The 13,689-nt window shown below is 43.5% G+C and overlaps 1 long non-coding RNA gene across 6 annotated transcripts in view; it reads left to right on the top strand.

Moving 5' to 3' along the window:
* LOC106977962 (uncharacterized) overlaps positions 1 to 4,133 on the top strand; it is a 107,948-nt gene extending 103,815 nt beyond the window's left edge. For all 6 annotated transcript variants that reach the window (XR_008289246.1, XR_008289251.1, XR_008289247.1 and 3 more), the window contains 2 exons: positions 1,384 to 1,550; positions 2,618 to 4,133. This is a non-coding gene — a long non-coding RNA (uncharacterized LOC106977962). The remainder of the gene's footprint in view (positions 1 to 1,383; positions 1,551 to 2,617) is intronic.
* The last annotated feature ends 9,556 nt before the right edge of the window (positions 4,134 to 13,689 follow it).

Consider the following 13,689-nt stretch of genomic DNA (forward strand, 5'->3'; position numbering starts at 1 on the left):
TAAGGTCATGTCCCTGTGTGAGCCAGCTGTCAGCGGGGCTCCTGCCCTTGGGGATCTGGTCAGACTTGACTGGAATCCTTATTCCAAGTGTTTTTTTTCATCAAAGGTCACTCTTACACGGACTGTTCTTGAGTTTGGTAGATTTTTCAGGGACTAGAAGGATTTCTAGAGACAGATTATTCTCTCTCCCTTTTTTTTTTTTTAATTTGAATGTTAGTTGGTTAATATACAGTGCAGTATTGGTTTCCGCAGTAGAATTCAGTGATTCATCACTTACATACAACACCCAGTCCTCCTCTCTAGATTTCTAGACAGATGTTATTCTGGGTTGGGATCTTCTCTGGCATCTCCTTCTGCCTTCTCTCTCCCGCCTCCGGAACAACTTTGGTTTTATTTGTGGGACACATGATTCCCTGGCCTTTGGGAGTTGATATCCAATCGCTGACTCAAGTATGTTCCTCACCAAAAGCTGATTCCTTATGCTACGAGAGATTCTGGAGAATTCAAATCTCCTTCTCTTCTTGCTCTTGGTGTTTTGGTGGCTAGATTGATACAGCAGGAATTAGTCTGTATCTTCAGGTAAGAAGTAGATGACCCAGTGCTCCTGGATGGTGGTGATGAAAGAGCCTTGGCCCTTCGTGGCGGCTTGGAAGGCAGGGCCTCAGATCATGGGGAGTTCATTGTCCCCAAAGCAGTGGGACTTGCTGCAGTCTTCAGAGGTGGCAGCCACTGACAATTTTGAGGATGATTGTCATGAAAACATCTGTTCCTTAGTGGATGGGTTCGGTCACTGGTGGAAGCGACCAGAGATGCCTGGTGCTTTCCATATCTAGTCTCCCTTCCACCCTGCGCACACGGGAAGGCTCGGCTGCCCTGAAAGTGGCTGGAGACCGTAGGACTACAGCTGCCCAACGGGCTCGTTCTGAGTGAAGCGACGTGTCATTTTTGGTCTGAGCCAGTTAAGAGTTTTCCATACTCTCTCCTCCCTGGGAGCCATGTGTTGAAATGATAGCCTGGCCAGATGGGAGGAGCCTGGATCCCTGAGACAGTAGGTGGATGAGGGCCCTCCTGACCATCCTTGGACCTGGCATGCACCAGATATAAACTTCTCTCGGGTGATGAGTCTTGAGAGAAACACCAACAGAGAGAAAAGCTCCTGCTCTTTTGGCCTTTGTTACCATAGCATGGCATGGTACGTCCCCAGCACAGGTAATATGGACTTTCTATGGACTGCACTCCGCCCTACCACTGAGATATTCCTGGACGTCTAATAGATTCCAAAGTTTTGATGATCAGGGGATGTTTCAGGATTAGAAGAAAGGAAGGATTTTCTGCATTCCTTATTATTTCTGTTTTTTTTTGTTTTTTTCCCCCTCCCTTAAGTGGCCATCATCTCAAAGAGACCGGGTGAGAAGGTGGCAGGTGCTGAATGGAAACACCAACAGACAGAATTGGAGAGGAGTACTTGGTAGGACGCTTCCTAAAAACCCTGCTTTGCCTCATCGGTATGCTGTTCCGGAACAGTTCTGCCTGACGCGGTGCTCCCGCAGGTTCGTACAAAGGAGGACGTGATGCCGAATCCATCTGTTGCCATCCCCCCTTTCACAGCAGCTGAGAATCCAGGCTCCGTCTCCATTAGTAATCACCCAGCATCACGATTAAACCCCTATCGCACCAGATGAGAAAACCCCAGGAGGGCGCTCCGTGTCCGTTCCATTCAAGTCCGAAACCCGTTGTGCATATTGGCCTAGTGGCACCAGCGGCTCGAGGGGGAGACACCCCCGAAGATGATTAAGGTAGCAGAGAATTTGCACAGTCAACTCCTGGAGTGCCGGATATGGTGCCCGATACGGCACAAAGCGAGTGTTCATTCGCTCGGTGGTGACTCTCAGTGGAGAATGACTGTGTTAATTAGTAGCAGAGATTGTTGAAAAATGCATTCTGCTGTGCAGAAATAGCATGTGACTCCTTGTCCATATTATCTTCTCCAGCACAGAGAAAGGACTCGCACAGCTCAACCTACGTACGGTGTGCGTGACTCCCTGTGATAAGCCAAGTTTAACTCTCCGCCCTCTATTCTCTGATGCTATTCCTGGGGACAGGGACACTCCAGCCACACAGTCACAGCTGGCAATATCAGCAATCCTTCCGTCTAGTATGGAAACCAAACTGTTGGCGTAAGGGCTTGCGAGCAATTCTGCTCATGTGTACTAGCTGTGCAGCTTCTAGAAAACCCCCTTTGGTAGAAGGAGGTGCTGAATTAATGCAGGGCTGCAAGAGGATGTACTGCGCTATAAAGGAAACCTGCTTCTAACTCCCAGACAGAGTCAGAGGTGAGGTTCTGGCTCACTAAACACTTCCTTTCCAATCTGACTTTTGGGGTTTCACCTTAGAAGGTGGAAAAGGGTCTCTTGAGTCTAATAGCTCTCAAAGAGAGAAAGATTTGTCTTGACCCCCTCAATGAGGAGCTTTGGACACTGTCCATGTGTTCGGTGACCTTGTCTCTGATGGTGAATTCTCAAGAGCTCCTACTCTCTAGGTGGGTGGGATGCCAACGTTCACTTGTCGAGAAAGGAGGGGCTGAGCAGGTGAAACCTCTCTGATTTTTTCTTTCCAGGATGCTCTCCAGGAACATTCCGGTTAGCCTACCTCAGAAGAGTAACAGCCTGTGCGTGAACCCGTTACCCTCAAGACTTTGCTCTTCTTTCCACAATACCTTTTGGTGGCCAGTCGACTTCTTCGACTTCCTGTTAGCTTTTCAAATGGTTGATTTAGAAACTCAAGTTATTCTAGCCTTGGTTATGTGGTCTCAGGATTCGCACAACTAGTTTTCCTCGTTATGAATATTGAGAAGAGTTGGTTGGCGTGTTGTATGATGAGGAAGGAGCCCTGGGATGGGAGTCCAAAGGTGTTGTAAACTGGGGCGGGGTACTTCGTCTCTCTGAACCTCAGTCTTGTCAACAAGAGGATGGGTTAAAGTGCTTCTTACTACCAAATCCTAGAAGTCCTAAGAACTGTGCTCCAGAGGAGAAAACACACATTGGCAAATGTGGATTTATTCACTCTTCCGCCATGCGTTTGTAGACTGGTTTGAGACAGTTCTGAATTCACCTAGTAATAACATTAGCTTAATTTCATATGGAAGGACACAGGTTCCACAGCTTAACCATAAAACTTGTACCCTGGTTGACTTCCACCCTTTCCCTAACAAAGTAGATGAATTAATCCAGACAATTACTGTCAGGTGAAGGGGCAAGGTTGGAGATTCTCTGAGAAATCTGATGGTTGTACAGATGATAGGGTTAATTTGCAAGACCTCGTATGGAACACTTTCATTATTTCGGTTGCTATTAGAGTTAGATAGTGCTGGCTGGGTAGAAATCTGTTAACGTTATAAAGTTTGGGTCAATTTACCAATGGAAAGGACAGCACCATTCTAGGTTTCCCCCCTCCCTCTCTTTCTAGAAACCATAGCATTTAGAGAAATTATATGATGATATTGGACAAATATAGCCAAACCCAATCAGCCCAAAAGTAGTGGAAAAGCAAACCATTAAAACCCTCTCCCAAACAGAAGCCTATTGGGAAGCAACGTATAAATAGAGGAAAGCTTATGAAATGAAATAGACAGGATATAAAATTTCCATATCCTCAATCCCGCAACAAGGACTTTTCCTACATATATTGCCATTACCCTGATAAGATTGGGAGTTGACCAGTGGCTCTATGAATTTAAAACAAATGGTGACAATTAGGTCCTCAGGGTATACCCTCATCTTCTTCATTCACTGCATAGCCATTATTTTGGAGTTTTCATTTATATTTTTATGTTTATGGTCCTTGGAGGAGGCTGAATACTACATTTTGACAGTGGAATCTGAAAGAGCTACAATTCTAGATTCTGTAAATACTTCTTGATCATAGAAACGCCTTAGTTTTTGGGGCGCCTGGGTGGCTCAGTCTGTTAAGTGCCCGACTTCAGCTCAGGTCATGATCTCACCGTTTGTGGGTTCAAGCCCCACATCGGGCTCTGTGATGACAGCTCAGAGCCTGGACCCTGCTTTGGATTCTGTGTCTCCCTCTTGCTCTACTCCTCCTCCACTCATGCTCTGTCTCTCTCTCTCTCTCAAAAATAAATAAACATTAAAAAAAATTAAAAAAAGAAATGCCTTAGTTTTAACTTTGAGAGCTGTCTCATTGGTCAAGCTCTTTGGATGGGATATACATTAGGTCAATCCCCCCAATTCACGTTCTTGAGGTATGCTTTTCAGAGGTTCAAACTGTGGGTGGTTTAGTTCATATCCTTTTACCCCAAAATGAAAATTCTGGGATTCTCATTAGCCTTCTCCCAAAGCAAACCTTTAAAGCTTCCCCAACACGTGTAAAAACCAAACTTTATGAGGATCCGAGACCAGCCAGGAAATTTTAACAAAGACTAAATTTTAGAACAGCAGATCTTTAGTTGTGCAAAGGACATTGCTAAACTTCTGGGTTGGAAGGTATCCTGATCTACCTAATTCTATTTATGAAACTGCATATGTGCTTTGAAACTCCATTTAGATCCAACTCTCAGCTAGAGATGGAAACCATATGTGTGTCTAAGGCCCATATGTTAGGGCTTGGAGAGTCTTAGATTTTGTTTTGATTTCCAACTCCGCATCATTTTCAGATTTGGAGGCATCTGGGTATGTCCTTGACCCTCCGTGTCATGTGGCAATATTTTTGTTTTCCCTTCTTCTTCTTCTTCTTCTTCTTCTTCTTCTTCTTCTTCTTCGAAGATTCCCATTTCCATATGCTTGGATAGGTGTTGTGGCCTTTCATTCTCAAAAGATCATTCTAAGGAAAACACAGAATTGAAGCAAATACCTGGCAAAATCAAGTTCACAGTCTTGTATTGGGTGAAAAAGTATTTTGTTTATTGTCTACTGGAATTCATTAGGGCTTCTTTTTTCCTTGATTCCTTGTTTCTTTTGTTTAGTGTGGACTTCTATTTCTGCTGCACACGTACCCAAGGATTATGGACATAGCCCAGCTTAAAGATGGTTGGCTGACCCCCCAAATCTTTTCCCCCATTCTTTCGAGGTAATAAGCTAGTTGTAGCTGGCCATGTGGCCTCTTAGCTAGGGACTATCTTTGAAGCCTCAGTTGTAGGTGCGTGTTGATGAAATGTGAGACATTTCAAGGCCTATATCCTAATACATAGCCTTCCCCTTGGTTGGTACTAAAATATAGAATATTCTAAAACCAGCTTTGAATGCAGATGATAGCAACATCCTGGGCAATGATGGAGAAGCAGAATGGAAAGAACCGAAGTCTTCTAATGTCTGCAAGGATAAGAGTCACCTGCTGACCCATCCTACTGTTGGATTAGGAGATAAAAAGCTTCTTTGTCCAGGGGCCTGGGTGGCTCAGTCGATTAAGCATCCGACTCTTGGTTTTGGCTCAGGTCATGATCTTGTAGCTTCGTGAGTTCAAGCCCCACATTGGGCTCTGTGCTGGCAGCGTGGAGCCTGATGGGGATTTTCTCTCTCTCCCTCTCTCTCTCTGCCGTGTCCCCCTCCCTCTGCTACTTGTGCTGTCTCTGTCTCTTTCACAATAAATAAATTCTTTAAAAATAAAAAAATTAAATCCTTAAAATTAGCTTTTACCCTAAAATTATGTGTAGACCTTGGGGTTCATGCATCATAATTAAAGGAAAAGAATTCCTTTTCTACATAGAACCAAGAGAGATTCTTCGGCTGTGGGGACATGAATTCAACAGGAAATTGATTTTCTGGACAAAAAATGAATAGATCCATTTGGGAAAAAGTAGCCAGTCTGGTTATTTATCCTGACAGTATTTAGAGTTAGAAGAATTCTTTATTCAACATAGGAACTCACTTTTCTTCTTCACCTTTTTAATGTTTGTTTATTTTTGAGAGAGAGACAGAGTGCAAGCAGGGAAGGGGCAGAGAGAGAGGGAGACCCAGAATCCAAAGCTCCAGGCTCTGAGCTGTCAGCACAGAGCCTCACGCGGGGCTTAAACCCACGAACTGTGAGATCATGACCTGAGCTAAAGTCAAACACTTAACCGACTGAGCCACCCAAGTGCCCCTACTCATGCAATTTTAAAAAATTGAGTTAATGACGGGGTAAATGTTGCTTCACAGCATCTTTTTAGTGACCGTGTGCAGACGTGAGAATGCAGTGCAAAGTGCCCAAGATTTTCCTTAGGGAAGAGAGTCAGGTAGCTTTCTCTCCGTAGTTCACCTCCCCAGGGGTAGGCTTTGGTGGGCAGCTCCTGGGCTTCACCAGGTGAAATCCGGCAGGACCTCCATCTATGAGTTTACCTGACTTAACCTCAACTCCCTAAACGACCCAGCTTGTTCACTTTTAGGTTTGGTAGGTATCTCTTATGGTATCTGACCCATGGCAAGTGTTCAATAAACAATGTTCTGAGGTCGAGGGCAGTTCCTCACAGCCTCCCACTGCTGCTGGCGGTTACCTGGTACGGGGTGTGGAGACAAGGACAGAGATCCATGTTTCTGAGAGTGAACACAGAGGGGCTAGACTTCCAGCTTTGCTTCCTTCTGATTTATTTAAGATTTCAAGATGCACCAAGCCTTTTTTAGAGATCTCAAAAAACATTAAGATTTTTTTTAATTGAAAAAATATTTCTAACGTTTATTATTGAGAGACAGAGAGGCCCAGAGCGTGAGCAGGGGAAGGGTAGAGAGAGGGGGAGACACAGAATCCGAAGCAGGCTCCAGGTTCTGAGCTGTCAGCACAGAGCCCGACGTGGGGCTCGAAACCACAAACTGTGAGATCATGACCTGAGCCGGAGTCGGTTGCCTAACCAACTGAGCCACCCAGGCGCCCCCCCCCGCCCAAATTAAGATGTTTTTAAACATAAAAAGCATTTATTGTAGTGTTTCAGGGTTTGTATTTGACTCGATGCATCGTATTTGGTTGACAGAGTGTAATCTGAGGCAATGTTTGAATACACGTACACATCATTCAGTGGGACTTTCAGTAGGGCTTGTGTGATGTTTACAATGGTATTGAGTATTAAAAAAACCAAAAGCGGGGCGCCTGGGTGGCGCAGTCGGTTAAGCGTCCGACTTCAGCCAAGTCACGATCTCGCGGTCCGTGAGTTCGAGCCCCGCGTCAGGCTCTGGGCTGATGGCTCAGAGCCTGGAGCCTGTTTCCGATTCTGTGTCTCCCTCTCTCTCTGCCCCTCCCCTGTTCATGCTCTGTCTCTCTCTGTCCCAAAAATAAATAAACGTTGAAAAAAAAAAAAACCAAAAGCATTGTCTGGGTGTTTTGTAGACAGATGCCATGTTCCTTTTTTTTTTTTTTTTTTTTTTTGCATTGTATGGTTTAATCAGATGGTACAGAGGAGGGCTTTATGCAACACGTGGTAAGTAGTAACAAACAACAGTGTGAGCTCTGATGTAAAGACAGTGAGGGCCGTGATGCAATTTCTATTCAGTCTTCCACGTACTTTGATTCTGAAGACAAATCATCATGACCAGGCTTACGTCTGTCGTAAAGCTGCGTTAGGAGTGGCTTTCCGTGACAGCCTCCAGGCCCGTCTGAGAATCCGGCAATCACACGTTTGGCCTGGAATGATGTCAGGTGTGCTTGCTTGTAGCAAATCCGTTGCTTGAGAAGATTTGGTTATGGCTGAAACGAGCATCCTCAGAACAAAGTGAGCTCAGTGATTGATTTTGGCCGTGAAATGATCAAGGTAGGAAAGTTCATGATTGATTTACTACAGTGATCGGTCCATTAAAGAGTTGAACAATATGAATGAACAGCAGGGCCCGGGTCGTTGGTCGTATGTAGATACTCCTACTTCTGTGGCTGATTGTTCTCGTGAATTTATACGTGAAATCGTTGTGTTTGTATAGAGAAAATAAAGTAGATGGTCGAAGCAGTGTTTCAGAGAATCCAAATTGCCACTTTTTACCAGGCACCTGAGTAATATATATTAAATATTTAGAATATTAAATAACAACTGAGTGCCACAAGGTCTGAGTACAGAAAGAAACACATATGGATTTATAAACCTATAAGGTCACACTGTACAATCAGTGACTGATTTATTCATTGATAAGACTAAGGCAAACGTTGTAGGTCTACCGTCTGTGGAGCAGTTGGGTTCTTTGGCCCTGTACCCAACACCTGATCAGACATCTTGCACATGTTGTCACTGGGCTGCAAGGAAGAACAGGCATGCGAGAGAGGTGTAGACTGGTGGGTCACTGTTATCATTCCAGGTGAGGCAACTCTATACAGCCCTTCTGAGGAAGAGGTACAAACTTCCAGTTACAAAATAAATAAGTCACGGAGATGGGAAGTAGAGCATAAGAAATACAGACAAGATCTGTTGTGTTTCTCAAATTCCACCTATAAGTGAAATTGGATACGTGCCTTTCTCTGGCTGACTTATCTTGCTTAGCATCATACCACCTAGATCCATCCACGTTGTTGCAAATGGCAAGGTTTCATTCTTTTTCATTGCTGAGTAGTATTCCAGCGCGCGCGCGCGCGCGCGTGCGCGCGTGTGTGTGCGTACTACATCTTTTTTATCCATTCATCAGTAGATGGACATTTGGGCTCTTTGCATAATTTGGCTAAACATAGGGGAAGGGAAAGAAAAATAAGTTAAAAACAGAGAGGGAGGCAAAGCATAAGAGACTCTTAAATACAGAGAACAAACTGAGGTTTGGGAGGATGGACAGTAAGGAGAGCATGTTTTGTGATGAGCACTGGGTGTCACATGTAAGAGATGAATCACTGTTCTACTCCTGAAGCCAAGACACCACTGTATGGTCACGAGCTCGAAAAAAAAGGAAATACAGGCAATGGTATTGTAATAACGTTGTATGGTGACAGATGGTGACTACACTTACGGTGAGCCCTGAGTAATGTCTAGAATTGTCAAGTCCCTGTGTTGTGCACCTGAAACTAATATATTGCTGTATGTTAGTTACACTTCAATAAAAAAAAGAATACCACGGACCTTTTGAAGGTGACATCTCTCTGTTTTCCTCCTACATCTCCGGCTGCCCCTTCTGGGGCTCTTGGTCTCTTAAGTGGGGGTTTCTTCACAGCATCTTATGGATCATCGCAATGCTTTCACTTGACTCCTGTCCTGGGAAATCTCGTCCATCCCTATGGTTTCACTCGACTCCTGTCCTGGGAAATCTCACCCATCCCTGTGGTTTCCGTTTCATTTTTACTCCATACCTGCCCCCTCCGGTGCAGAGCTTTCTACTGAACTTCAGATCCATTTTCAGGTTCAATTATTAACATGCCCGTTTGACCGTCTCACGGCCCTTCAAATTCAAAATGGCTGCATTTGACTTTATCACTTCATCTTCACATCTTCCTTCTAACCTTCTGTCTCCCCTGGCTCTCCCTCTCTATCTAGTTGCCCAAGATTCCCCTTCCCTCAACTCCTCTCCACAATCAACACATCACCCCATCACATGGCAGTCAAATCTCCATGTTCCCGGGCATCCCTTTATTCCAGGTCGCCGTCGTTTCCCACCTGGCTTTTCCTTCAAATTTCCCATTTCCTCCCGCTGCCGGATCCTTGCAATCCCCCTGCTCATACTTTTCCTTCGTAGCATTTACCTCGGTTTGCGATCGTATACTCGAGTGACGATGTGTGATGCTCGTCTCTGTCTGTAAATGCGAGCTCCACGAGTGCAGGGACTGGACCCGTTTTGGTTCTCATTGTCTGGTTACTTAGCGCATGGTAGGAGCTTAGCTCACATTTGGTATTTGTTGAATGAATAATTGAATCAGTCTAGCTTCTTGCTATAGCCTGATCACACTCTCCGTCTTTGGCCTTGCTCTTATATCCACGTATCATCTTGCACAACATTTTAAAGCACCTCTAAGCATGCCACGTCCCTGCATGTCATCCTTCAATGAATGATGAAGTCTGACCCTCTCCACACACCTTAGGAGTTCATAATTCATCCCCACCAATGTTTCCCATCTCATTTCTTTGATTTTTGCTGGTTGTCTCCCTCCTGTCTCCCATCCTTATCTTCCTCTGCTCCCAAACCCTCCTAACCTTGCTAACTCCTCCTCATCCTCCGGGTCTCGACTTAGATGTCACCTGTCAGGAATCTTTTGGGGACCCTCCAAGATGCCTCATGAACCTGCTTCGTGCCTCTGCGCTAATTGGCATACGTCACAGCACCTTGAATTACAATACTGATCTGTTATGTGTCTTTCTCCCCAGTGTACCCTTGAGGGTAGAGTCCAGCACCTGGGAAAAAGGAGATGATCAACACATGTTACTATGTGAATGATAGATGGATGTGCAGCTTCGAGCACCAGGATGCATGATTTCATGGCCCAGGGCTGTCTTGGAATGATGGTGAGTTAGGACCAGTGTAGACACATGGCCACCTGGGGTCACTGAGCCCTGCAAACGCTCTTCTCCATCTAACTGGATTCTCCTGATCCTGCCGGGACCCCCACTTCAATAATTAATAAGAGAGAGGGTAAGGAGTGCGAGAACATAATAGGCGTACAACGAGGAAGGAGGAGGGAGGGTGGAGAATGGATAAAAAATATACAGCAACCACACAAAGACAGTGATAAGGAGCTAGTGGTGTTATCGCTCGTTATAGCCTGAGTGATTTGTGATCTAAATTGTTCCGTAGTGACATTACGTGTGATGGGAGTTCTCTGACTTTGTTTTATTGGGGTGTGGTCGCTCTATGGAAACGGCACAATTCTTTGGTACTTTGGGGAATACGGATCTTAATGCCAGTTATTGTTCTAATTATTAATTCTAATTCTGGCCAATCACAGCACTGCCTGTTGTCTCTGTCCTTTTTTTCTTTTTTTCCCTCATACAGCTTAATTACAGTTGGGTTTTCAGTGATACTTGCCCTTTTGGTACCTAGGGTAATTTTTAGAACAGCTTGAGTTCGGTTAATATTTAAAATTTAAAGTAATACGCCGCAGAACTCCTGTTTTCACTTATTGGTAACTTTTAAAAAAATTCCGCCACTTAACTGAAATTTCCATGCTTAGTCACAGCCCAAACAGTTTTTAGGAAATCAACAGTTAATGCATTTCAGATACTTTTCAGTTAAGTTGAAGACATATTTGTGCTTTGTGAATAACGTTTCAGAATTTTTCTAATTATTAGTGAATCAAAACACCTAAATCGAAAAGCCCAGAACTATATAGACATAAAGGTGAGAGAATTTAAAAACAAACACTTAAGAAGAAGCAAATATTGTTAACTTACCACTCGGTCGTTGCTGATTTTCTGTCTACTGAAGATTACCTTTATCTCCAGTTAAGGTTTTGTCTGTCTTTAATTGTGAGGTATGCAGTGAAACCAATAAAAGTAATTTGTATCATTATATTCGCTTCGGTTAAATTCAGCAGTCATTTCTTTTTAAATATATATGTGCATTTCCTAAAATAAAGATTATATATATTTAAGGTGTACGACATGATGATTTGATATACATATACCCTAGTGAAATGAATACTGCAATTAAGCTAATTAACATATTATCTTCTTACACAGTGATCATTGTGTGTGTGTGTGTGTCTGTGTGTGTGTGAGGTCACCTGAAATCTACTCTTGTAGCAAATTTCCAGAATTCAATAAAGCATTAGTAACAATAGCCACCACACTGTCCATTAGATCTCTAGACGTGTTCATCCTACATAACTGCAGATTTGCACCTTTTGGCCAATGTCTCCCCATTTCCCCCACCTTCTTGCCCTGGGTAGCCACTGTTCTACTCTCTGTCTCTACGTATTCGACTTTTTTAGATTCCACCAATAAATGAGATCATGTGGTTTTTTTCCTTTCTGTTTCTGGTGTATTTCAATTAGCATTATGGTTTCCAGGTTCACCCATGTTGTTGCAAATGGCAGGATCTCCTTCTTTTTTAAGGCTGACTAATATCCCATTATATATATATATATATATATATATATACATATATATGTATATATATATATATATATACATATATATGTATATACATATATACATATATACATATATACATATATACATATGTACATATATACATATATGTATATGTATATATGTACATATATACATATATGTACATATACATATATATGTATATACACACATATATATGTATATGTACATATATATGTACATATACTATATATATGTACATATACATATATATGTGTATACATATATATGTATATGTACATATATAATATATATATGTACACACACACACACACCAAAATTTCTTTATTCGTTCATCTGATCTTACAAACCATTCCCAGACCACACAAACTAAAGAACAAGGTGACAAGCACTGTAAGATAAGCCCTGCCAAGCATTGCTATAGAGAAAAAGCCATATGGAAACTTGGCCTTGAAGTAGGAGTTCATGAATTAGAGTCCTGGATGTATAAAGCCATGAAGCCACTTCTCGGTCTGTCTGGAAGGTCTGTCTGTCAGTTGGGTTTGGTGGAAATAAATGTGTGTGTGTGTGTGTGTGTGTGTGTGTGTGTGTCTGTGTGTGTGTATGTGTGTGGGAAGGGGACTGGGGCAGGACTGGGGGTCATGGATGACAGAAGGCCTCATACTGAACAAGGAGAGAATAGTCCTCGGGCTAGATTTGCAGGGCAGGCTAACCTTTGGGGGCTGGTCAGAGAAAGTGTAGGGAGTGAAATCAATCAGAAACACAATATTAGGAGGAGGACACGTTGGTCTCCTGGAACCAAGGATGAAGTTTCCGATCAGCGCAGGTTTGCTGCTGCATTTCTCTCTTTTCTGAGATGGGAATGACGCTTTTTTTTTCTTCTATAAGAATTGTCACGATCGCACTGTGTCGAGCCCCGCGTCGAGCTCCGCACTGAATGTGGAGCCTGCTTGGGATTCTCTCCCTCTCTTCCTCTGCCCCTCTGTGTGGCTCACATGCGGTCTATGGATCTCAAAATAAATAAGCATTAGAAAAAGAGAAATTTTCTCGTAAGAAAGTTTCAAAAGGAATCCAAAGAAAAAAACAAAGCTAATTTATTCTTGGATCCTAAAACCTAGTTTAGACCAACCAATAGCCAGAGCGGGAGCCTGGAGCGCCCCACAAAGGCCCACTTACTCCAAACACTTGCCCTCCCCCCTTCTTCAAATGGTGCTTTGTCCAGGCGGTGCCCAACTCTTGACTTTCTACCATAATTCTAACGGCTTTATCATTATCAAACAGAAGGTGATACATTTTCAGAGATAAGAGAGGCGGCTTCTCTAGAGAGGAAAAAAAAAAAAGAGAGAAGCATTGAGGCAATAGTTTGGATGCTTTAAGAGAACAAAAGTCTAATTTTTCTCAATGACCTGAAGGTTTTTCGATGATTGGAAAACTTTAGATTGGAATTATTCAGAATACTGATCCAGGACCTCAGAGTCCCTGGGTAAGGGCTTCCAGAAATGAGGTCTGCTCTTCCAAATGGTCTGGTCTCACATGCCTGACTAATTGTAGCAGTGAAGGGCATAGATTTGGAGTCAGGCTGCCTGGGCTCACATTCGTGTTCAGCTCCACTCACTGGCTGTGTAATGTTGGTCCGACTGCTGGGCTTCTCCGTGGCACAGTTTCTTCATCTGCAAAATGGGTGTAAGGATAGACTGTCCTGGCCTGAATGTTCCTAGAGGCTGAGTGTGAACAAAGGGGTA

Source organism: Acinonyx jubatus, chromosome A3 (genome assembly GCF_027475565.1).
Source record: "Acinonyx jubatus isolate Ajub_Pintada_27869175 chromosome A3, VMU_Ajub_asm_v1.0, whole genome shotgun sequence".
In the NCBI taxonomy this organism is placed as follows: Eukaryota; Metazoa; Chordata; class Mammalia; order Carnivora; family Felidae; genus Acinonyx; species Acinonyx jubatus.